General features: G+C 48.5%; 1 protein-coding gene across 1 annotated transcript in view; it reads left to right on the top strand.

Moving 5' to 3' along the window:
• Positions 1-25,492, top strand: part of SLC7A1 (solute carrier family 7 member 1) — a 72,307-nt gene that overhangs the window by 18,008 nt on the left and 28,807 nt on the right. The window contains exon 2 of the mRNA XM_040448122.1: positions 11,590-11,689. The gene's annotated coding sequence lies outside the window, so the exon portion shown is untranslated. The remainder of the gene's footprint in view (positions 1-11,589; positions 11,690-25,492) is intronic.

Here is a 25,492-nt window from a genome sequence, read left to right as displayed (position 1 = left end):
TATATTAATAGGTATGTTAAATGGTAACATAGATTAGAAAAACTAGAGACCTGATGTGTCCAGAGCTCACTACCTGTATGGCTGTAGCCATCAGGGGCCCTGCAGGAAACAGATGGCACTTTTCATTGGGTAGTGGAGCTGAGTTTAATGTTTGAGTTCAGATCATTTTTGGTGGTATTCCATTTGGGAGTAATACAAAGCTTTCTACAAAATAATATTTGATTTATAAAGAGGTGGATTCCTTTAAAAACATTTTTTTTAACGTTTACTTATTTTTGAGACAGAGAGAGACAGAGCGTGAACGGGGGAGGGGCAGAGAAAGAGGGAGACACAGAATCGGAAGCAGGCTCCAGGCTCTGAGCCATCAGCCCAGAGCCCGACGCGGGGCTCGAACTCACGAACTGTGAGATCGTGACCCGAGCTGAAGTCGGACACTCAACCACACTCAACCGACTGAGCCACCCAGGTGCCCCTGGATTCTTCTAACAAACAATGTTATAAGTAACAATATGCATGCTACAAAGATACAGCAAAAACTCCCAAAGCAGGTGTGAGAATAGACTGGTTTGGATGTATTAGATGGTCCTGTGACTCTTTCCCAGCACTAGCATTCCTTGATGGTGTCTTATTTGGGGACCATCTTACACAGATGAAAATGTTTTCAAGAAGTGCCTCAAGAAATTTTGTCTAAGTTGATGGGAGGAAAGAGAACAGAGCCATTTTTAAGTGGAGTCCCAACTGATACATGGCAGGTGTGTCTGGTGACCCGTCTGCCTGGCCCCCGCTTCTCCTGGGGAGAACGGTTTCCTGGGTGGGAGCCCCGTGGAGTCATAAATCATTCCCTGCACATTAGGTTTCCCTAACTGTGCTCCTGTGTAGGACTGCAGCGACACAGCCAGCTATTTAGCCCCAGGAGAACAAATTAAGTGTATCAAAGTACAGAAATTCAGAGGCCGAGGCTTGCAAGTGCTTGCTTGATTCCTTCTGGTAATCACTGGGCTGGCGCAGGCAGGCTCTTCTCTCCTGGATGTGGGCCGCCCTCCTGGCCACATGCGAGGCTCATTTGTCTTCATACACTTCTTCAGCGCTGCCGTAGGGCTGGGGACACATCCGTGGGAGGGTAGGGGCGGGCTGACGCCTGCCTGCAGGGAGTTGTGTACCCAGAGCTTGTAAATGCCCCGGAGGGTAGCATGAACTCACCTGTCAGGTGTGCCTGGGCAGACAAAAGGCCGCCACCAAGCCTCGAGAGCATTCCGAACACTCAGTGCAGAAAGTATCCCGAAATTTGTTTCCCCAGACAGTTTTCCTTCCAGCTCCCCAAGTTGGGCATGTCTTCTCCCTGCCTCACTGGTGACTTCTCTGTCCTGGGAGTGCACCTTGATGATCTTTGGAAATTCTTTGCTAGTGCTAAGAGACCTTCTTAATTTTTTACCGCCTGATGATCTTTTACTTCTGATTACCTATTGAAGCCTTCCTATTTTCTTGAGATCCTGCGCACAGAGAGGCATTTCCTGTCTCCCGTATCTTGAGTTAAAAGCTTTAAGTGTGTCATTTAAACCAACAAATGCTGCGCTCTTCCTCAGCTTTACTATTCTGTGCCCTGTCACCATGAAGGATCTTTGCTGTGTGTTAAACCTGGAACTTATGTTTGCAGTGGAACAGAACAAGAAGAGACCCAGAGCTTGCGGGGAGGGTGTATTAAATAGGAGTCACTTTCACCTTGGTGAAACGCTCAAAGCAAAATGACTGTTACATATAATAAGTGGCTTGTGCAAGGAGGTGGAGCTCCTCTCACAACTGCAACCGGAGCTACAATTATTGATTTCCGGGGCGGGGGGAGAATTTTGACTTGAAGCGGAATTAAAGGACACGGAGAACATGCTGCTGTTGCACAGAACTTGTGTGGAAGTCCTGGAATCGGCCCAGGTGCCGTTAATAGAAAACCGCGCTGTGGTCTCTGGCGGGTTGGGCTCTTCTTAGCTTTTATTATTTTTTAACAGCTTTATTGAATATACATTAATACCATAAAGTTAATCCATTTGAAGTATAAATTCCATGGTTTTGATTATATGCACAGAGTTAAGCAACCATTAGCACAATCACAGAACATTTTATTCACCCCTACACGGAAACCCATATGCAGTAACAGTGACTCCGCATTCCCTCCTCCATCCTTACCCCAGCCCTAGGCAACCAGTAATACACTTTCTGCCTTTATCTGAGACCTTTCATATAAATGGAAGAGCACAATACATGGCCTCTTGTGCCTGGTTTCTTTCCCTTAGCATGGTGTTTTCAAGGTTCATCCTTGTGGTGGCTGGTGTCAGTGCTTCACTCCTTCTAAGGGCTGAATAATATTCCATTGTATAGATATTCTGTGTTCTGTTTATTCATCATTTGATGGGCATTTTGGTTGTTTAAGCATTTTGGGGCTATTCTCAGTCATGCTGCTGTGAACATTTGTGTACACATTTATCTTGGTTATAGATCTAGGGGTGAGTTGCCAGGTCATATGGTAAGTATGTTGTTTTTTTGAGGAATTTTCTTGGTTTAAAAAAATTATGAATATTTTTTTACTGTACGTTTCAGTGGCATTAAGTACATTCACAATGCTGTGCGGCCATCGCCACATTCCTCCTCCTAGGTTTTTAGGAAACAAGCAACACCATTTCTTGGCCCCCCGAAGAGAAGTAACTTTAACTTTGATTTGGCAAAGGGAGGGGGACAGATTAGTAAAAAGCCTAGTCACTGTTACTTCCTTTTGAGAGCTAGAATGGGTGAAGGGTCCTTGGCCCCAAACCGTAGGGTCTGTCTCTGCATGGATGCTACCGCTTTAAAAAATGTTGGTTAAGACCAGCAGCGGGGAGTGGGTGTGTAACTTGAAGAAGCTGCCCAAGAACTGGGAGTAGGGGGCTAGAGAGGTGGGCTGCTGCTTGCATTCTCGGGGTGCCTCCCAGGTACCTCTCCAGGGCACACGGCAGGAGTACAAGAGGCTTATTTTCCTAGTGGATCAACAGATCTACCTGGGCTCTGACAGGTGGCCTCAGGGAATCCTGAACGTAAGCGATCACTAGTTCTATTCACCGAGTCTCAAGAGAGTGTACCAATGTAGGGCCAAAATATATGCGTGTGTGTGTTTCCGGGGATCCATCATAGAACTAGAAGAGATCTTGGAGAAGGTTTATGTAGGCCGTGGACAGCAGAGCCCCGACATCCTTCTGCCCATGCCCTGGCAGGCCTGCCCCCTTGCTCTCTCGGGACCCCCTTGTGCTCGTCCATGACTCCAGCTTGCATGTTGCTCACCCTCTGTCTGAGGAGTGCCTGGCTTCTTCCCTCAGCCTTGTCGCGCCTTCACCTTGTCCGCTGCCTCCCCTGACCACTCCATCCTGGGTCCGAATTGCTCCGAAATTCCCCCATGCCTCCTTTCTCTGCTGCCCATTTAGAGAATGCCCTGTAATGTTTATATTGTATTCGTATGTTTCACCTTTTTTTTTTTTTTTTTTAAATAATACGTCACTTGCTCACTGGCAAAGACTATTTTATTAAACTCTTAAGGTTCAGTTACTCGCAGACAGAAACATCGAATGACCAAAGTCAGGGTAGGTGCCACAGCCTACCCCCTCAGCTCGTTAACGAGATGATTCTTTTAAAATATTGACAAACCATGTAATTAAGAGCCAATTATTCACACATCAAACAATTGTTCACTTGAACTGGAGAATTTCTTAAAATAGCAGCTCCCCCTGGCTGCATTTATCTATTTGTGTAGCTCATTAACTGTTTGGCAGAGAAATTTCAAAATGCCACGTAGGAACCAGTGCATTTGAAGAACAGTATGAAATGAAGAGAAAGTATTTCTGAAATATGTCACTTACTCAGAGACAGTCTCCCAAGAATGTATTTACTTTCAAAAGTGCATGATATATTTATGTGGATAAATATATTTATTGTTGTTTTTAAACAATTGCATGAGCCTCACAGTAGTTTCCTCTTTGGAGAAGTGAGGAAACTAAGATTCAGAATGATTTGCCCCAACTCACTCACCCGGTCAGCATTTGAGCAGAGATTCAAACCAAAGTCTGTCTCCTTGAAAACCTCTGTGTCCTCATTCCTTTGCATGTCACTGTTAAGTGGGGGATCCTCCTCGTGTCTAATTAAAGTTTTGCTGTAATTACGTTATGGCCCATTGCCCTGGGGGACCTATTATAATCTCATGTAGCGTTTCAGTAGCATTAAACATAATGGAGCATCCAGGTGGGTTTCGAGTCGGATGCGCCAAGGTTTGAACCAAGGCTCCGCTTTATAACTACTTTACACAGCTGGCTTGCCCTAAGTGAAGGGGGTGTGACAGCTGTGTAAACTTCAAGGCCTGGTTTGAGTGTTAGATGAGGTTGTACACATACATACAGTGCCTTCCGCGGGGGTGTTGGCACATGGTAGACGTTTAACATGAACGTTAGCCATTCTTACTGTTGCTATTGCTTATGAGGGGTATGGCTGGCTTCAGATGCGTGTTTATTACTCCAGACTCAGAGGCAGAATTCAGAGGCTGGTGGGTGACAACTGGGAAGGGGGTGGGGGGGAGTGGCTGCCTGGAGCGTCACTTCTTCGTGCCTGCCTTCAGTAGCCTGGCTCTTCCTCCCTCCCCCATTCTCCCCTCTCTTTCCTGCCCTGATCAGTGTTTCCTGTGACAGCCTGGGAGGATTTCTGCATCAGATGTTGGATTGGTCCCTTCCAACTCTTAGAACTTGTGATTTCATTTTTTGAATCTCGGGCATTTTTTATTTATTTATTTATTTATTTTTTTCCAACGTTTATTTATTTTTGGGACAGAGAGAGACAGAGCATGAACGGGGGAGGGGCAGAGAGAGAGGGAGACACAGAATCGGAAACAGGCTCCAGGCTCTGAGCCATTGGCCCAGAGCCTGACGCGGGGCTCGAACTCACGGACCGCGAGATCGTGACCTGGCTGAAGTCGGACGCTTAACCGACTGCGCCACCCAGGCGCCCCTGAATCTCGGGCATTAAAAAATAGATGTCCATGGCTCCTTGGAGGGCAGAACGTTTCTGGGAGAGGGAGAAACGACCTTCCTCATAGGCTGGACGCTGCCTCATCTCTGTGCTTTCTCGGAACCACAGAGTGGAGATGTCCTTCCCACTCAGACACTGAAACAGTGTGTTTGGCGTAACAAGAGGACTTTTTAGTAAAGTGGCCGTGGGCTCTTTCTGTTGTCCTGGTCACTGCTGTTCGGAGCTTCTGTGCCTGCCCCGTGACCTGGGGATGAGGCATTCTCCCTGGGGGACCTTGTGAGCGTGGTGGGGCTTAGCTGGTTGGCTCCTTTCCCTCACAGGGGCCCTGCCTGGCCGTCCCATCAGCCCTTCAAGGTTTGACCTTCACCTTCCAGGCAGAGTCATCAGAGGGCGAGGGTCTCAAGCCTTCTACAAGATACCAATTCACCCTCAGAAGTGAGAACTCAGATTAATAACGGGAGCATGTCTTAGTCCACACGGCGTTTTTTAATCGTTTACTTTTTCCCGCCGTCTCCTTGCCTCTTAGTTATTCTCAATCCTGGTTTGGGTACCCGGGAGGGTTCTCCAGGGATATGGTGACAAGGTTTTGCTCTCTTGTGAATATGTGCTTGTTTTCAGATATTGTAGCTTTTTTTTTTTTTTTTTTGATAGAATTATTAAACCAGTTTACTTAAAAAAGAAAATCTGTGGAACACTTTGCGGTCTGCAGTTTCACACGTAAGGCAGGCTTTCTCCACCCCAGTGCTCCCAAGCCTCTCTGTTGGAAGGCTGTCCGTGCAAGCAGTCCTGGCCTCTGAGCACTAGATGGCAACACCTGCTTCCCTCGGCTGTGGCCACCGGAAACGTCTCCAGGCACTGCCTGATGCCCCTTGGTGGGCGCAGAGTCACCCCTGCTTGAGAACTGCATCCCGTGACCTCTGACTGGCCCCCGCCAGCTTCTCCTGCCACCCCTCCTCTTCCCTTGGCATCACCAGGAGACACGGGCCGATGGGGAAGAGCGCCCTTCACTGGCCCCTTGCAGCGCAGAGCAAAGAAGGGGTTTGTGGCCTTTTCCCGGAGTATTTTGCGTCTCAGAGGAAGGTTGAGTCATCAAATTGTGAGCCCAGCGGTCTTTTCCTTGGTGCAGAATGGCTGGAGTAATTTTAGTTATCGAAGGACAGGGGGTAGGATAAATGTCTTGCTCTTATTTCCTTGACCATGTTTCCTTTAGAGTTTGTCATTTTTTCCCCCAGTAAGTTTTGTAGAACCAGAGTGTGCAGTCTTTCGAACAGCATTTATGCTTAAATGTTATTGCCGTCTCAGGGAGTAGACAGAAACTGGTATAGGTCCCAAATACAGGCGGGATTAGGACGGACGTTGGAAATTGGAAAAAGAGGTGAGTTACTCACATTCTGAGATGGACGCTGGAATCTATTCTGCGAGTTTTCCTGGGGAGCTGCTGAGTAGCAGCTGTAAAGCCCATGGTCACGGGTAGAAGACACCGCCCTACCGTTGAGGAGCTGGTAAGCCAGTGTGTGTTGTGCTCCCGTGGAGCTGTGGAAGTCAGGAAGTGTGGGTCCAGTGGAAACATAGGAGAACATAGTATTTTGGATGCTGGTACCCTCCAGATCTGCCCCTTGAGGGTATGTTGTTTCAGTTAATAAGGGTCTGATCATTTCTGGGTAGATCTAAAGTGCGGGGTTAAGGCTGGGAGGCCGAAGGAGAGAAGGGATCACTCCCATATTCCTGTGGTTCTCTCAGCGGGTTGCAGGTGCAGCTGGGACAGTCCGGACTGTTCTGGATGCGGTTCCTACAGTGCCCACGCAGCAGGCTCCCCGGGGACCAGGAGACGAAAGTATGAGAGCCTCTGAGCTCAGTTCTGGATCCTTTGGTGATGCCCGGAAGCCTGCCCTGCTGGTTCTGGGGACACTGCAGGCTCCTTCCTATACTTGGGGCTTTGGTTCTATCCTCCCCGTCTTTCCTGGAGCAGAAAAGTGGTTTCTGTTTAACTACTCAGCCTCTTAGTCTGTGCTCCCTTTTAACCGACATAAATCTTATGCTGAAATTTGAAAACTATTCATGCCAAAGAAAACAATTCATTATGATTTGCTTTTTTCAACCACAGATGCTCCCCTTTCAGGATTCTGACAGCCCACACATCCGCTGGGGAACTGCCTTGGGCGTCCCATAGGTTGCTGGGCCTTCCCAGAGGAGCTCCGTTCTTGCCAGCGTTCTCGGTGAGAGTCCGTGAACTTAACAGAAATCCCCCGATCGCCTTGAACTGTGCTGTCCGTAGCTTTGTTCCTTACAGTAACCATAGCATCTGACCTTCCCGTGTGTAGTTGGGGCTCATCTTACTTCTGGTGATTTCATGCAGTTGCTTTAGGAAACCAGAAGCGTTCTTCCTCCAGTGAATATTTCGTCCATCCTTAGTTTTCAGAGAGGTATTTCCAGTGATAGACTTTAAGAAGTCAGAGATTTTGGTCCAATAAAGGTCACTGCCGCCTCTCTGGTTTCTGAAACTGTATCTGGCGCCCAAGACATTTGTGGAATGAATGGAATAAAATCACATTCACAGGCAAAGCAGGTACTTAAGTTGCCAAAGAGCTGGGGGTTGTGTCTCATAAATGGGAAAGCATTTTTAGTGGTTCATCAGTGTACTTAATGAAGACCTGATTCCCTTTGATGTGTAAATTACTCAGTGGAAGTATGTTTGCTGGTGTTTCCATGTTATTTTACGTACATATTTCCCGTCAGTGTGCCAGGTGCCCCCCGTTACCCAGAGCCACATGGTGTCACAGCCACACCCTTTCAGTGAAGCTTGTCAGGGGTGGTGTTGAAATGTTGCTTGCTGTGTTTATGACACAAGTGAAATTGAATCCTTAAGGTCTGAAGTGTATGTAGCATTCTCCTTCCTTGGTAAAAAGCGAGTCGCCAGATCTGTAGGAGTAGAATGATCGGTTGGAACATTCTTGGATTAAAGAAAAGCAGTTATAATGAGTTTATTTGCTATGCATTCCAACCGCATTAATCCTGATGAGTTCAGCCTGGATTAACGTATGGCATGCTTTTCTTCCGGACTTCCAGCTTGAGCATTCACTGCTTGTATACCGTGACAGGAGAATGGAAGCAGAGTGGGGATCCCCTTTAGGCGGCTTCATCGTGCCCAAAGAAGCAGGGGAGGACCTTGTGCGATGTGAGCATACACCCAGCTTGGTGCTGTGTTCACTTGATTGGGCAGCCCATAAGGGAGCGGTTCTCAAGCTGTTCGGTCCCAGAACCGCCTTGTGCTCTTACAGACTATTGAGGACTCGAAGGAACTCTTGCTTATGTGGGTGGAATGTATCAACATTTATCATCTTACAAATTTGAGTTGGGATCAGCTTCAAATATTTACGTACTAATCCATCTAAAAATAACAAGCCATTTTCTGTTAACGTATCATTTCTATGAAAAATAACTAGTTGCTAAATAATTTAATGGGAGTAGTGTCATTTTTCATATTTACAAATCTCTTTAATGCTCAGCTTAATAGAAGGCAGCTTGATTGTTATGTCTAATTATGCATCAGTCGGTTTTGATGTCTGTTTTAGCTGAAATATATAAAGAAAATAGGCCTCAGGTAGATACTTGGAAAAGGATAGTAGCCTTTTTGGATAATTATGAGTGTTCTTTTTTTTTTTTTAAATGTTTATTTATTTATTTATTTATTTATTTATTTTTAATGTTTATTTATTTTTGAGAGAGAAAGAGTGTGAGCAGGGGAGGGGCAGAGAGAGAGGGAGACACAGAATCCAAAGCGGGCTCCAGGCTCTGAGCTGTCAGCACAGAGCCCGATGCGGGGCTCGAACTTATGAACCTCGATATCATGACCTGAGCCGAGGTCAGACACTTAACCGACTGAGCCACCCAGGCGCCCCTGAGTGTTCTTTTTCGATACTGCACAAAAACTTGAAAGGAGGTAGTTGGTTCTACAGTGGAATCTAAAACCATATTGACAGGCTTTTTGTACTTGAAAATGTGTCTTGTTTTGTACTTTTTTCAAAAATTACGCTTTGTACTTTGAATCAGTCGTTTGTCCATGTTTCAGTGAAATACTGTCTTACTGAATTATGCAGATCTTCAAACGTTGACAGATTTCATCATGTAACTGTTTTCTAAAAATCGCATTTGTTAACATCACCAGTGTCATCAGAAAACTGTTTTAAGTTTTGGGAATCTTTTGAGTTCTTGGTGACAGATGCAAGTTTTCCAAAATTCTATTTTTTTTTGTTGTTGTTTTTTTGTTTGAAAGCTCAAATTTTATCGTTGGCAACAAGCATTGCTAGTTATTTTCCTTCTAGCTTCTGCTCCTTTTATTTCAGAGTTTTGTTCCTAAGATACAGATCCGATCATGGCACTTGGCTGTCTCTCCCTTCCCGGAAGGGCAAAGTGTGTGTAGTTTTCTTGACTTGGCCACAAGGACTTGGATGAATTTGCCCCCATCTCCCAGCACTTTGATAGTTTCCAGCCTTGTTTCCAGCCTCTGTGTTTTTTTGTTTTTGTTTTTTCATTGGCTTAAAACAGCACACATTTATTGCCTGACGGTTCTGGATGGAGGTCAGAAGTCCGAAATACATCTCACCAGGCTCAAGTCAAGGTGGTGGCAGGGGTGTGTTCCTTTCTGAGGACTCTTGAGAGACAGTCTAGTTCCTTGTCCCTCCCAGCCTGCCTGCCTTCCTTGGCTCCTGGTCCCCTGACACATTCAAAGCCAGCAGTGGCTGATGGTGTCTTTGTCACATTGCATCCCTCTGACACCGACTCTCCCGCCCCCTCTTCCACCTGGTGGACCCTCGTGACTACATCAGGCTCGCCACAGGAAAATCTTCCCATCTCAAGGTCAGCTGATTAGCATCTTTATTCCTCTGGCAACCTTAATTCGTCCTTGCCGTGTAACCTAACATATTCACCAATTCCTGGAATTGGGATTTGGATGTTTGGGGTTGGGGGGGGGGACAGTATTATTCTGGCAACCACATTCAAGCCTGTCTAGTTTCACAGTTCAGTTCCTGCTGTGTATATGTTGGCTAGACTTGTCCTTTAGGGCTTCACTGCAAAGGCCTTTCCTCAAGTCTTCAGGTGGGGCCAACCACTTTCTCTTCAGCCAAGACAGAGACTCGCATATGAGCCACACCACCTCAGTGCCCTTGTCCCCAGTAAGGCATCTGTAGGTCAGTCTCCCCTGCGGGGCCGTGACCCTCTCAGTGCCCTTGTGGTACCTGGCATATGATAGAGAAAGAGCAACACGCTGTCAATTTGGGGCATTTGATTATGGGCCGTGTTTTAGATGCCATCGACTGCATGTTCAGTGTCTTCGGTGTGATAATGGCATTGCAGTTTTGCCGGAGATGTCGTTCTTAGGAGTTACCAAAATAGAGGTCAAGTGTCACGGTAGCTATTATAGCTCACTATCAAATGGTTCACGAGAAAAGTGTATATAAAAATAAAACGAACACGGCAAAATGAGAAATGTCGGTAAATGTAGATGAAGGGTATGTAAACGTTCCTTTCGTGTTTCTGTAGGTTTTCACATTTTGCAAATAGAAAGCGGAAAAGAACGAAGCCTCGAGTACAATGAGCGTACAAAAGGTGTGGGTCGGGATAGAGTAGGATCTCCGTGGTTGGAAATCTGGTTTGCTGCTGTGGAAGTTCCAAAACTCTGTTGATTAGCGTCTTGATGTGCATCTTTGGTGTAATGATAATCCGCTCTGGGTTTCATTAGTGCAGATCACGTCAGGAGACTTTAATTAAACCTCTCCAGCTCCTGGGTGAGCGCGCGAGTGTGTGCAAAGTAGAAGTGGTAGGATTGAGGAGACAGAGGACTTTATATCAGCAGAGGTAACTTGCTTTCGGATGGGGGGGCTCCGGCCACTCGATCCCATTCCTTGTGGGACTGTAGGCCACTCCGCTAGGCTTATGGTGACAGCGCGCGTTCTACATTTAGAGCACCCTGGCCCATCCTGAAGTCTCCAGGGCAGGCGTACGTTTGTGCCCATCTGTCAGCTGGTCCAGAGAGTCTTTGGCAAGATGGCCACTCACAGGTGGAGTCTGACTGTTTCCTGAGGGACCCAGATAAGAGTTTCTGCCCCCGCCACTTTCCGTTCTCAGTGCAGTTGTCAGAGGTGGTGGGGGGGGGGGGGAGGTGGATTCTCTCCCCACACGGCTTTGTGCCTTCCCACCTACCACCCATCTACCTTTGTGCCCTAGGTCTGTGGAGGGAGTCTGTCTGGGTGATGCTTGTTTGAGATTTGGTCCTCGTTGGTGGAGGTCACATGGTAAGATCTCTGGTTCGGAGGACATCTCGTCCAGTTTCCTGTCTTGTCCCCTGCCCAGTGGTGCTTCACCATATGTCTGTTCAGTCCCCGTGAAGGGACCCTTACCTGCCTGGCCTCTGATGCCACCTACCTTTGCTTGGTGTTATAGGTCGGGTGTCTTTTCTGACTCCGAGCTGAACAGAATCATCCCTCGCCTCACAGCCACAGGCATGGAGGTTCTGGGGCCCAGGTGGGTGGCGCCTAACGTCTCTTCTTTGCTTCCCAGGAGCCGGAAGTGCCCATCTCATCCCTCCTGAGACGTCTTTGCTCCAGGACCCAGGCGATCCTCGGGTGACGAGGTGACAAGTCCTCACATCCTGTTCCAGGTACATTCTGCCCATCTACACGCTGGCAGGGCGGTCTCTTGGGCACTAGAATGGATTGTCCGTTTAGACCTTCAGTTGGCTGTTGACTTTATGAATTAACTGACAGCTACACCCTGCGTCATCCTCTTTTAAAGCTTATCTATCACTGCTCCGCGTCTTCAGAGCCCTTAGCAGTTCAGGCCCATCCCCTCGTCAGAAAACGCGAGTGCCCCTTCACTTTTGCGGGCTTATTAAATTTCTGCATTTCCTTGAAACAGAACTCCCAATACCCTGCCCGATGCAAGGCTTGGGAACTGGGGGGGGAAGACCGACATCCCAGGTGAAATCTATGTCCATCAGGGCAGCTGTGGAGAGAGGATCTGCCAAAGCCCGCCGCTCACTCCCGGTGTGGATGCGGGGCTGCTGCGTGGTGTGCAGCCCTTGGTGGCCCTCGTTCTGGGCAGCGGCCCCTGGCCTGTCCGTGCTGGTGTGCAATGCCGTGACACTGATGGTTTGCACTGCGGTGCTGCCTTTGACTCTTGGAGCCTTGGTGCTTCTCAGGGTCAAGGGCAGGCTCCAGTTTCCTTCCTGCTCTCAAGCCTTTCCTCCTGCTTCTATCTCTTTATTCTTCTGCTTTCCCCCCCTTTCACTTAGGGATTCTCCCGTAGCTTATTCTTAGGTTCAGGTGCTGTAGTGATCTATGGCCAGTAGTGCCATATGTATGGCTATATGTAGTGACTATAGGCCAGTGCATTTCAGGCTGGGCCTTGGAGCCGCAGAGTCCTGAGGGGGGCCAAGGAGCCAGGCCGGGGGCGGGGGGCAGGTCAGGGCTAGCCAGCGGGGCTCAGTGGCTCCCATCTCTCTGTGTAAGAGAGGCTCCACTTTTATTTGATTCTTAAGTTTGGGTTTGGCAGATGTGGTTTGGGAAGGATGGGTTGTTCTACTATTAAAATACTTGAAAGCTATTACTCCTGTTAGCTTTTGATTAAAATAACAAGTTCACTGAGTATGGGTACTTCATTGTTATTGTTGCTATTTTATGCATCATCAAAAGGAGGCAGTTTTTTCAGGTGTGTGTGTTTACAAAAGAACCTGCCCTGACTTCTCTCCCTCCCTCTCACATTCTTACTGTCCTTTGCGGCCATTCATATTCTTAATTCCAAAAATAGCTGTATTAAGAATGCACACGTAGGGGCGCCTGGGTGGCTCAGTCAGTTAAGCGTCTGACTTCGGCTCATGATCTCATGGTTTGTGAGTTCAAGCCCTGTCTCAGGCTCTGTGCTGACAGCACGGAGCCTGGAGCCTGCTTTGAGTTCTGTGTCTCCCTCTCTGTCTGCCCCCCCCTCCCCAAAATGAATAAACATTAAAAAAAATTTTTCTTTTAATGTTGAAAAAAAAGAATGCACCCATAATCAGGGTCAGCAGCCCATGCCATCCTTCATCAGAGGAACTTTGTGGGGGATATGGCCAGCGGCCTTTGCCACAGGTAGGTGTCTTTGAGCAGTGACCTTGAAATAAGAAGGAGGGGCCAGACTCCCCAAAGCTCCTACCGCATAGTTCATAGGGAGGCTCACGGCTGGAAGTACACCGCGTGTTTATGAGGCCCTTGCAACTGTGTAAATGTCAGAAACCAAGGTGCACAGTTACCAGGTGTACTTTCCCAAAAGACAGTAAAACTGGATCCTTGCCGGCAGGGAAGTGCGGCCGGGGAGGGGGGAACATCCTGTGTGGTGCCAGAAGCCATTGTGAACCTTGAGTATCCTTTTCTTTCCTCCTCTTTTCGGGGCCTGTTTAGTAAGAGTGCTTAGAGTGAATTCATTCTGCATTCTTCCTCCCCTTCCTGCAGTCGTCAGATGTGTCTCTGCTATCTTAACAGACTATTTTAGAAACCCTTCCTGTTACCTAATACCAGGGCTTGGCACGTGGTGCTGAGTGTTCACATCGGAATGAAAAGTCTGTATCAGATCTGTTTCTCAGGATCAGGATGCTGTGACCGAATGTGTGGGGAAGCCATCGATGGTTCTTAGGTCCTTCGGCACAAGTCCTGAACTGCAACTAAATCAGGGGAATTCACGACCTACTGGAAACCACCATGAGGTTGCCCCTTCTTGAGTGAAGAGATACAGACCAGGTGCCAGATGGCGGCAGAGGTGGTGCATCCCCTGGAGGCTTTTTGGTCTCTGCCATACTTGTTTGTGCGCTTCAGTTTATCATAATGTCTTCCTGCCCAGAGGGCGGACAGCTTTGTTCCGTTCCCTGCTGTTTCATCAGCACTTAGAAGCGGGGGAGGCCTATAGTAGGCTTAAGGTAAATATTTGTCGAATGGGTAGATGGTTGCTTTAGTCTTTCTTTCCAGACAGTGCGCACTCTGAGCACAGGGACAGTGCGCTGCTTATCTTTGTAGCTCCCGTAACTCCCAGAAGAGTGACACAGGGCAAATATGCAATTTTGTAAAAAATGAAATAATAGTCATTTAGTGCATACCATGCTTCCAGAGGAGGCAATTGCTTTCAAATTGTTCATCCTTAACCAAGAAAAAATAGTTTCAGGTCCAGGAAAGGTTAACTCCACCATTGAAACAGAGGAGGAGAAATGTTGGGCTCTGGTTTTAAGTCCTTGAAGGTGTAAGAGAGAACAAATGCAAACCCACTCAGTGTCTCATGACGGGGCCACGGAGGAGTACTCTGTCACCGCACAACAATCACCACAAACGTAGAGGCCCAAAACAACACACATCTATTGTTCCATTGCTCCTGTGGTCAGAAGTCAGGGCCCGGCCTGGCTCACGAGGCTGCAGTCAATGTGTTGACTAGGGTTTGGTTCTCATCTGGAAGCATGGCTGGGGTAGAATCTGCTTCTACGCTCCCTCAGGTTGTTGGGCAGATCTATATCCTCATGATTGTACGATCCGGGGCCCTGGCCTCTCTCTGGCCGACCTGGAGGCCACGTTCATTGCCATATGGGTTTTCCTGGTGTGGCGGCCGGGTTCATTACGCTGACGAGGAGGATGCTAGCAAGATGGAGCTCCTGTAACGTAAGCTCCGTGGAGTGACGGCCAGCACCGTCGCCGTCTTCTGTTGACTGGAAGCAAGTCCCAGTTCTACACACACTCCAGGAGATACCGGGAGTGGATCATGGGGCCACCTTAGAGGCTGTGTACCACTGATTGCCTTTCCTTGCTCCTTGAGGAGTGGTTCCCGTCTGCTGTCCGTTTTTGTGGGAAACTGTTTTGCTCCTTTCTTTTTTCCACGGTGATCCATGATTTTAAATCTGTTAAAGGATCACAACCCTAAAGGGTCCATTTATTCTTCTGACCGATTTGGGTATTCTCCTGCCCTCACTGTCCCTGCTGGGTGGTGGATGCCCAGAGTGCGTGGTTCTACATCAGGAATGTTGGGTTCAGTTGCTGCTGTCTGTGACCCGCTTTGGAACCCAGCTGCAGTTTTCTGGCGTTGTTTGTAAAGGAGAATGTGGTCCTGGATAATTGGATGCTGTCGTATTGACAGGCGCCAGGGTTGAATTCGGGTAGTGTTCTGTAGGACAGTGCGGTTACGGTATTGCACTGGGGTCTTGCATTACAACACAGCAGGTGGCACTGCCTGTGACGGACGATGAACCTGTGGTCTGACATGCTACAAGAGCCCCTGCACACCTAATGCTGCCGTCCAGCTCTCTTGCCCAGTGGGAGTAACTACATTGGTCCGACTTTGCGGGCTGCTTTGTCCACCTCTGACTTTGGCCTGACCCTCTGCCAGGCCTCCCCTGGCTTTGACCGTTCGGTCCAGCGTTCTGGTACGCGCACACCCTTGTGGCACCGGCCATTTGCTTCTGGTGCCTCAGAGTCATTTCAGGCCACGAGAAGCACATTCTCTGCTGTGCTGTCTCTGCTGAGACTGTTCTGTCACCACGCACTAGGGTGTTTCCTCCAAGCATATGACATAAAAAAAAAAATACCTCGTGGTCGAAAAGCGCGGCAGGTAGTTGTTTGGACCCAAGACACGTGAGGTGGCAAATGACACGAGAAGGCTATGGTGTTTCTTTCAACTTTTACATGCTTTTCTTTGGGGATGAATGCCTGAAATTTTGGCTGCCTGTGAGATATGGGTATAGGAGGCCATTTCCTGCTTAGGGATTATTTGTGCATGACATACACCACATAGATAATTCCCATGGTAACTTTGGGTGTGAGGAGCGTGTGTATTTCAGGGCTCTTTGAGGAAAAAACAGGGAGCAAACGGCAGGTAAATATCAAAGATTATAGCATTTGTTTGCTCAAAAGTGCTTTATTAGTTGAATTAAAATATCATGCTCAGAAGACAAATATAATTGAATTTGTCCCCCAAAGAAAGAAGGCTGAGCCACGAGCAGTGAGCTGTCCTGGTGCTGTTTCCCGCTCTGGTCTGTCCTTCACAATAAGACCAGATCAAGCCTCTCAAGAAAATATTTTTCTTTGATGTCCTTCTTCTGCTTAAAATCTTTAGGTCTGAGTATAAATCCCTCAGGTGGCCGTGCAAGACTCCTGTAAATGGACCGTCCTGCCCTGCCCTCCCGCTCTGCTCCGCACAGCCAGCCTCGCCTGTGTGGTCCCGGCGGTTCTGCAGGCCTGTGCCTTACCTCCCCTGTGGGGCCACGGCCCGCCCAGTGGTGACAGATGAACCACAACACTGTGCTTGTGTCCCTCATAGCGTGTAGCACAAACACAGGCGTGCCTACAAGTGTCTCTGTTTCAGCAGCTGCCAGCTTCTGAATAACCTACGAATCACTCCTTTTTTCTTGGAACTGTTCTTTGGAACTTGTGTTACCTCTTCTGATTTCAGTCTAATTCCCCATGTATGATACAGACGCAAGTCTGTATAGGAACGAGCCTGGTAAGAGGTGAGACCAGGCCTGCCTATTACGGATTCTTTGCTCTAGGCTGTTTTTTTTTTTTTTTGTTTTGTTTTTAATTTTTTTTTTTCAACGTTCATTTACTTTTGCAACAGAGACAGACAGAGCGTGAATGGGGGAGGGGCAGAGAGAGAGGGAGACACAGAATCGGAAACAGGCTCCAGGCTCCGAGCCATCAGCCCAGAGCCCGACTCGGGGCTCGAACTCACGGACCGCGAGATCGTGACCTGGCCGAAGTCGGACGCTCAACCGACTGCGCCACCCAGGCGCCCCAAGCTCTTGGCTGTTTTTATGTAAAACATAGCTGAATACTGATGATTTTATATGCTTCAACTTAATCCTACATGAAAGACTGTTTAACTAATATGTGGCCATGGCTAACAGTGCTGAGGGGCTATCCTGGCCCTGATACAGGTTGTTGAAGAATTTCCTCTTTGTTTTCTGGGTCAGCCCTGGATGAATTCCTTTCTTTTCACATTCACTTCTGAAAATTTCCAAATGTGCACAAATGTAGAGAGAAAGCATAATGAAACCCCATGTACTCAATTGTCCACATCTCCAGATAGACTCCTGACACGGTTCAACTTGTCTTTGGACCTTATGCCTTCCTTTTTTTCCACTTATTTGTTTGTTGGTTTTATTAGAATATTTCCTTCTCCTTAACTCAGAAGCAGTACCACACTTCTAGAGAAAATTGTCAAAATGCAGAATCTAAAAAAATGCCCTAAGTCCCCTGTTGAGAGACACCTATTTCAGTTTTCTTTCTAGACCATTCTTTATAAAAACTCATATTCAGTATGTTATTATTTCTCAGGGATGCTATACATGGGTTTTTGTGGGGGTTTTTTTTGACACTTTCTCTCCACTTTTATCAGGATGTAATATCTCCAGCATAAGCTTAATCCATCTTCTTTGGCTGGTTGTTTCCTTTCATACTTTTCTAAGCCTTGCTGTCTGTGTGCTTTCCGGAATGCTGCCTGAAGCCCTGGTTGGGCCCTGCAACCCAAATTACTCACTTTTCCTTAGATAAAGCTCCTTACTGACTCGAAGCTGGTGGGTCTTGGCCAATGGGTGGAGTCCGTTGATTCACTCCACCATTGTGAATAACTGACTTAATTTTTGCAGAGGAATTATCATTCAGGAAGAGGGTGTCCCTTAACTCTTGTGAAACTTTTATTTGTAGGACCAGGTGACACATGAAGAATCGTCGACAGCAGGGGGGAATAGGCCCGATCAAAGTGGAATCCGTTTGGCAGCTGGCATAGAGTAGGGCTTCTGGAATCTGGTGACCTAGGCCAAATCCTGGCTCTACCGCATGCAGGTTAGGTGACTGTGGGCAACAGGACCTGCCGCCTGAACTCCACTCTTACTCTCATGAGAGGAGTAACAATGGCTATTGATGGTCTCTGATGCGGATTAAATGAACTCGTGCGTATGTGTCTTTTGAGGAGCTGGTGTAGAATGTTGGTTGCTTCCAGCGGACCGCAGTCCCCTGTGTGGCTGCTCTCCAGCTCAGTTCAGGGAGCTGGACCTGGTTTTTCACAGCTTCTTTGTCTATTTTGGAACCAGTGCGTTTTCTAGAAATTCCAGGTTATTTTCACACAATTGCTTGTGACCATGGGAAGATGGGGGAGGGCGGAAATTACAGGAGCTTGGGGTCTAAATCAGTGAACTGCCTGGCTTTGTCGGGTGAATGCATTAGTAAATGGAAAACTATTGGTCTGTGTGAACATGCGGCGAAAGATGAGTTTTGCGTAGAATCCTCTGCCTTGTGGTGGTTCCAGATGCCAGTTTTCCTTGTGCTTTTGGAAACAGAGGATGCTTCTGGAAAGAGCCATGGAAAACTCTTGTCTTTCAGGATACCTTAGAGGCCTAGAGAATTAAAGAGGCAATGTTGTGGTAGTAAGTCTGAATTCTAATCTCAGGGGAACATTCTTTAAGATATTTCTTTTCCATTCGAGAGCCAAATGAAATTAGAGGTCCAAAGGAAATCTACTCCTTAGGACCAGGCTCCTGTTTAGTTCTGGTTAATCAACACTGTACTAGACAGGCAATGGCAGGTCTCCCCCTGGACCTGCCCACAGAGTTTGTAGGTCACCTGGCTTCAGATTGCAGATCCAGAACACTTTCGTTACATACTACAGAAGTAAGTGTGATTAAAGGCATGTGGCAAAGAAGCTCTGACCTCCCGAGAGAACATGTTTTTGTTGTAACGCAGTTCTGTACACAGGGTCAGGGCATCTCTCCCGATACAGCACAACCTTCCTGAGTGATGGAAACACTGTCCAGAGACCCAAATACTGTCTAATCACATCCTGCTGGCTTAAGAAGGAGCATTTCTAGATCGTATCTGGGTTTTGTGAAAATGTCCCTAACAATCCTCCCATTGGCTTCTTGTTTTTTATGTCCTTCTTCAAGTTGAGTGGACAATGTTGAAAAGATTTGAGCCTAGGGAAGAAGACAACAGCACCTGTGGCACAGCCTCCGCTCAAGAGGGACCACAACAGCTGTCGTGACGGGAGCCCTTCACTGATAGGGTTGTCTGCTTCTGCTTTCGGAGGCAGAGACAGCTGACAAACCGAGATGTTGAAGAAAGATTAGAAATATGAGGAAGTAGTGCCTACCAGCGTGGCAAAAACAGAAGCTCTTGGCATTTGAAGAAGAACGAATTTGGCCTTCCAGTGTGTTCCCTAATGCATCATCTCATTTGACCCTCATTAGCACCCTGCGACAGTAGGACAGCAGTACTGCCTCATCTTTAGATGTGGAAACAGAGACCCCAAGTCCTGACTTAAAGATATGAATTTGGACCTCAGAAAACCCTAGGCAGAGGGTGTCACGGGTACTCAAGCTGTCCCCCAGTGGAGTGGGAAAGCTGTCCTCAGCTGGGGCGAGAAGGGAGGTGGGAGATAGAATACACCGCACAGCAGAAAGTATCTGTGAAGAAAACGGGAACTGTTTCAAATCTTAGTAGACAAGACTGTGCTGCTTAGGGTGGATTTTAACCCAACTGGCAGCTTTTTACATTTATATTCATTTAGAGAAACAGAAAGGTGCTCTTTAGCAAGTGAAACCCTGAACTCTTCAGCCAACAAAATCTTCTTTGATTGAGAGACCCTCATAAGCTATTGATAGTTATGGTGGTGATTACCTACGATGAAGTTTCCTGTCAGTTTCTTACCATTGAAGTCAGCCGAAGCTTCCCGCGTGTCCCCTGTGGGTGCTCTGCACGTCATGACGCCTCCTGGGTGCTGGGGGACGGAGGCGGGTTAGGATGCGGCCCTTTGGGTGGGACACATCGGGGGCTCTCCTGTCCGCCAGTCAGCTGGGCCATCTATCCCCACTTGTCTACAACCTCGCCACGCCCTCCGCGCCCCTCCCCTACACCCGGAGAGCCTGCTTCAGAGGACAGTGCGGGGCTTTGGGGCAGAAAGACTTGGGTTCGAGCCCCGGCTCCATCTTTCGCTGACTACGTGCCCTTGGGCCAGTTACCTGGGGGAATGTGACAGAAGTGACTTGATCTGTGGTAGGCCAGGCGGCGTCGTTTATTTAAAAAACCTCCCCACGTGATCCTCCTGTGCAGCCAGGGTTGAGAATTCCTGAGTCTGGTAATGCTGGGTTCCCTTTTTTCTGGAATGCAGAGTATTGCTGGCCAGATAAAGTGGTGTGAAGGTGAAATACGTGAATTTATGGAAGGGACCTTTCGTTTGGCCAGTGCCCCAAACGTTAGTCGTTATTACTACTGTTATTTTCTGCTTTAAAAAGTAACACATCTCATTACAGATAGTATGGCAAATACAGAAAAGAAGAAAACAACCCATAATCTGAAAGGTAATCTCAGTAACTTGGTACTTTACACATACACCTCTCCCCCCCAACATACTCACTGGGATAATATACATAATAATACACTTGCTTGATGTTTGCTTGATGTTTTCCCAGGACATTAAAGCTATCGAAAACACTTCTCTGCCTGCACACCATTTCAGCAACAGATTTGTTCTTGACAGATCTTGTTTTAGTTCTTTGATTAACAGCATTGTCCACTCTCAGCCCCAGGGGTTATCTGCTTGGTCCTCTGCGAGGTGCGAGCTCGTGGGGTGGTGACACCACTTATGGCCACCGTGGAACCAGGTTCCCCGCTCCTTAGGGCTTCCTGGCGGGCTGCGAGGCTGGTGCTGTGCTCACGGTCAGTCTCTACGTCCTCGTTTGCCTTGTTCTTTGCCGTTTCTGCACTGGAAGCTCCTTGAGTAGTGTGCTGTTCCCTGGCTGCCTCCCGCCCTGTGCCTGGAAGCTGTCCTGCCCGGATCGGCGTGCACCTGAGCGGGGTCCCCGTGGCCTCCTCCTCCTGGGCCTGTCCCCCTGTTGCCCGGAAGTCGGCACTGAGGCAGAACCTCTGCCTTCCTGCCCCCCTGCCACCCCTCTGTCCAGCAGCTCTGCTCCGCAGACTTAGAGCTTATGGCCGTGTGTCGGGCTGTGTACGTTGCTGTTGACGGGGCCTCTGTCAGCTTTCTGCATTTAGCCCTGTTGCATCAGTAGAAGGAGGTAGGCCATGGGCGGCAGGGCTGCTGGGGCTTTTTCTGAGATGGCCAAGGTGTTAAAGTCACCAAGGTCTGGAGGACTGTTGGGCACCATGAGGTTCGGCGATCACCTTGGATCTTGTGCCCGCCCGTGCCAGTGAGAAGCCACATTAGCTGTGGGTTGTGATAGAAAAGCATAAAGCATCTTTCTGACTGAGCTTCTGATGGAAGCAAGCACACTCGTAGGTGGACCTGTGGACTTTATGCCTCTGTCCTTGCTTGATGAGACCACACCTCTTTTCCCGTGAAAGCACAGGTGTCCCACACTCTTTGAAGGTTTGCATTGTGCATATGCTTCGCCGTTACGAGGACCTACCTGGTTTTTGTTAACCGTAAGTAATCGGAAGATTTTTGCTTATACAAAAGAAGGCGAAAAGCCAGAACAGCATTCAGCATTTGTTTTGCAGCGAGCTGTTACAGAGGCTGCTCAGATCCAGAGTGCCCCCAGAGCCACGCTCTTTCCCCAGGAATTGTCCCCTGCATCAAGCCTCACCAGAGCTCTGAACTGTGTCTGTGAGCATCTCTGCTTTATCTCGACCTACTTTGTGCATCTGTTAGCAAGATGTGTCCTAGCTAGGGTGTCAGAAAAGCCTAACAGAGGTGATTCTTCTGGGTGTGGGAACGCTCAAAAATTTTTCCGTAAAGATTAATGGTTATTGTTTCTTTGCTTTAACCCATTTCACTTACGAAAGATTCCATAGGAACGGATAGCAGGGGAAACCTGAAGTGGCCTTTGAGGTACATCTCTACCTCCTCTGGAGTCCCGTCACCCTGTGGGCCCAGCTCCCGGAGCCGTCGTGTGTGCTCATTTCTTCCCGCCCCCACACTCTGCTTCCTGGGGTAGGACTATGGCTTTCTGCATTTCCATAAACCCTGACTGGGTCGAGCACAGGGCATCAAAACAGTGTGAGATCAGTGATCTTTGGCGGAATTTAGTTAGATCCCCAGCACGTCCCTTGTTTGCCTGGGGGCTTTGGAAGAGTCCAGGTTCTGACGTCATCTCTCACCGCAGGCTGATGGACTCCCACATCCCCCAGGAGGACGCGTGGTTGTGAGTCAGCCCCTAGGGCAAACCCTGACCGTCGCCTGCTTGCTGCATCGCTCTTGACCCACCACCCGGCCCCATACTTCCGGTTCGGTTCTGTCATTTGCACCTCCTTTCATGGCTTCATGTGTGCTTCTTCACATCTCCATCCTTAGTGGTCTGCTGGTCCTGTTTACACTCTGATTTTGTTTTGTTTTGTTTTGTTTTGTTTTGTTTTGTTTTGTTTTGTTTTAATTTAACTTCTTGTTTCTGGGTCTCCTAACGTCTGGGGGATGCGGATCCGACGTTGAGAGCAAGAGTACTTCCTCCAAAGCAGGTTGTTTCCTCCCTGGGAGTCTCGTCTTCTCCCACCACAGCCCGCGTCCCAGAACGCTCTTTTCTTGGACCTCTTCTGCCTGGTTGCAGGTCATGGTTGTGAGCAGTCCGTTCCCTTCCATGTTGGACTTGCAGGCCCTCTGTGGCCCTCCAGGTGCCTTGGGGCAGCCACCCCCCCCCACCGCGTGATGGGCCAGCTGCTCACGCTTTAGGGAAGCTGAAGCCACTTAATGGGCTCTGTGTGCCCACCCGTTAGTGGTGCCCCACAAGGCCAGCACCTGGCAAGGACCTGCTGCCTCTAGCCTGCTATGGAGGCAGACCCCAGTGTGTGTAGGTGGTGTGGGAGTGGTAGATTTCACTCTGGATGGCTCCCCCTGGCGGTGGGGGGGGGGGGAAGCAGATCATCTGGGGCCCGGGCCATTCTGAAGACCACTGAAAAGGGGCAGTGAAAGCATTAACCTAGTAAAGATTTCAGTGCTAAGATTTTCTTCAAAGGACGGCGTTTACGAACTTAGTATAAAGGCCTGTATCTTATCCCTTCCCTCCCTGCCTCAAGCCTTAATTAAGTTTGAGACTGAAAAAAGGCATACATTCCCATCTGCCCACCTTTATCGGACCTCTTCAAAACAGTGTTTACGTCCACAATCCTGACCCACTGGATCATTTTACTCCTATCGCTACACAGTGATTACTAGAATACAACTTGGAGTGAGAATTTCCATGGGAAAGAGACACATTTTCTTTGCTTTTATTAGGGGATATACCACCTGAGGTAAGTGCTCTTTAGTAACAAGTGAGCAGGGGGTAAGACAGATCTGAGACTCTCGCTGTTGCAAGATTTCTGTCAAAACCTCAAATAAAAGTGTAGGTGTTGACCATTGTGCAGATTCCTCCCCGCAAGGAAGGATAGCCTAATTTTCAGGTAATGCTTTCCAAGCACTGTGGCAACTTTCTGTCTAAGCCCCCACAGCAGGAAGGCCATGACAACCCCCATTGCAGGGAGTTGAATGGCTAGATTCGTTTTGTACAGATAAGTATTATTTAATCTCACTGTTGGTTGGATGGCGAGCTTTCGGGTCTCAGCATGAACGTAAGTGGTGGCATAATGTGTACAAAATCCTGACAGATGATGCCATTTGGAGAATGTAATATTATGCTACTTCTAAGAAGATAGGAAGGATATTTCTTAAAAATAAACCCAGGACATGGTGGGTATCTCATTTTCAGCTACCCTGGAAAGTAGAAACTAACTGGAGACCCTTCCTTCCCTGGGCTATCAACTCTGGGCCCCCCAGCAGCATTTGACTGCATTTTTATTCCAGTGTCTTCCCTGAGCTTACTACCCTTTCCCCAGATAACCAAGCAGTAAGTACTTCCAGTGATAACCAAGGTCCTGATAGAGCATTGCGTGTCAACTGTCCTTCAGTAATAAAGACTGAAAAAGAAGCAAAGCAAAGCAAAGTAACCAAGGTAAAAATAGTGGGAGGTTGGTGTCCTGTCAGGGTCCACGCTGTGCTCCCCATGCAGTGGTTCACAGACCACTTTCCCCAGGACTGCTGGGGGCGAGGAACAGCTGAGGACTGTCCCCAGAGAAAAGAGCCACTGCGTGCCTATTTAAAAGAAAAGAACTGCGTCTGTCTGGTCACATTTTGTACTCTCAACAGAGTTCTCTTTCCACATGATGTTTGAAAACCAATGTCTGTGTCTAAATTTCTGTGTGCAGTAACCTGCCCCCTTTGTTTTGAAGACGGTGCTGAGCTCCCAGCATTAGGAAGTGAGTTCTTGGAGCGGGTGTTTGGTTGGCGGGCGTGGGCCCCCACCCGGTGCTGGCGACACACAGGCACCTGGGGCCCCGGGCTCAGCTCCGCACGTCTTGGTGGGTCACTTCGGCCTGAGGTGATCCCTGGGCTCTCGTTCGCCTTGCCTTCCGTCCTAAGGAGGTGCAGAGTGTGTTCCTGGCTTGCGTCTGGGCTCCAGCAGCCTTTCCTTCTGCTCCAGACAACAAGCTTCGGAGAAAGGAGTGTACATTACGGAGACAGATGTGTCTGTCCTTCAGGGGAAGGCAGGCTCGTCATAGCCCTCTGGGCCCCTGGGTTGCTTTGCGAGGCCGAGGAAAGAGGATGCTGTTTAAGTACACTGTCTTTGCCTCGCACTGGCTTTTATTGTTTGGGGGAGAGAATCTACTTATTATTAACCAGACTACATCTAGGAGAGGGTGGGGAGCAGGGAGGCGCTCTCTAGATGTCAGTTGCATTTACCGATCAGCTTGAAAACCATGCAAGTGCACAACAGTCCAGGACCTTTCACACTCCGCTTCCCTTTGAGATTCCTGTCTACTTCACATACTCCTCGCCCTGCCAAAAATGATGGCGAGAAGTTATTTTACAGGGTTTCTGCACAGCCCCAAGCGCTGCTTTTTCTGCCAGCGGTGGTGTTGAAATGGTGCATCTTTAGCTCATTTTCCGAGCAATTGTTTCCTAAAAGCTTTGTTGTGATTTACAAACCGAGTTGAGTAAATCCAGCTAAGTCCTGTAAGGAGGAAAAGAAAAGGTGGGTCGGGAGGAATCACGCCCTGGGCTCTCTCAGCAGAGCTGGGGCCTTCTCCAGGACCTGAGGTCACTGAGGGCCTCATCTTGACTGTCTGGGAAACCTGTCTTGCCCGGGTATCGCTCGCTGCTGTCCTGGGGCACCTCAGAAGCAGCATGTGGCCTGAAAGAGACTGGTGAGCCACTGGTCTCTGTGCCTGCTCTTCCCTTGTTCGCAGCCCGTGCCCTTTCCAGCTCCTGTCACACCCTGGTGTCTGGGGTCTTCCTGCCCCACTGTGGCTCCACAAATAATGTCGTCTTTCCTCATTTCCTCCCCACATCCTCCCCACCTCACTGCACAGTGATGTCATTTCCTTCCCACCTTGAATGCTGGAGCCCTAGATGAGCACTTGGGCCACTGTGCCTTCCCAGCGCCATGACCCTGTTTGACCCTTGGCTCTCCGAGTCATTT

This window comes from Herpailurus yagouaroundi, unplaced genomic scaffold (assembly GCF_014898765.1).
Source record: "Herpailurus yagouaroundi ecotype Mexico unplaced genomic scaffold, PumYag 197, whole genome shotgun sequence".
NCBI classification, from domain to species: domain Eukaryota; kingdom Metazoa; phylum Chordata; class Mammalia; order Carnivora; family Felidae; genus Herpailurus; species Herpailurus yagouaroundi.
The sequence above is the reverse complement of the archived record's forward strand: the minus strand, read 5'-3'. Positions and strand labels throughout refer to the sequence as shown.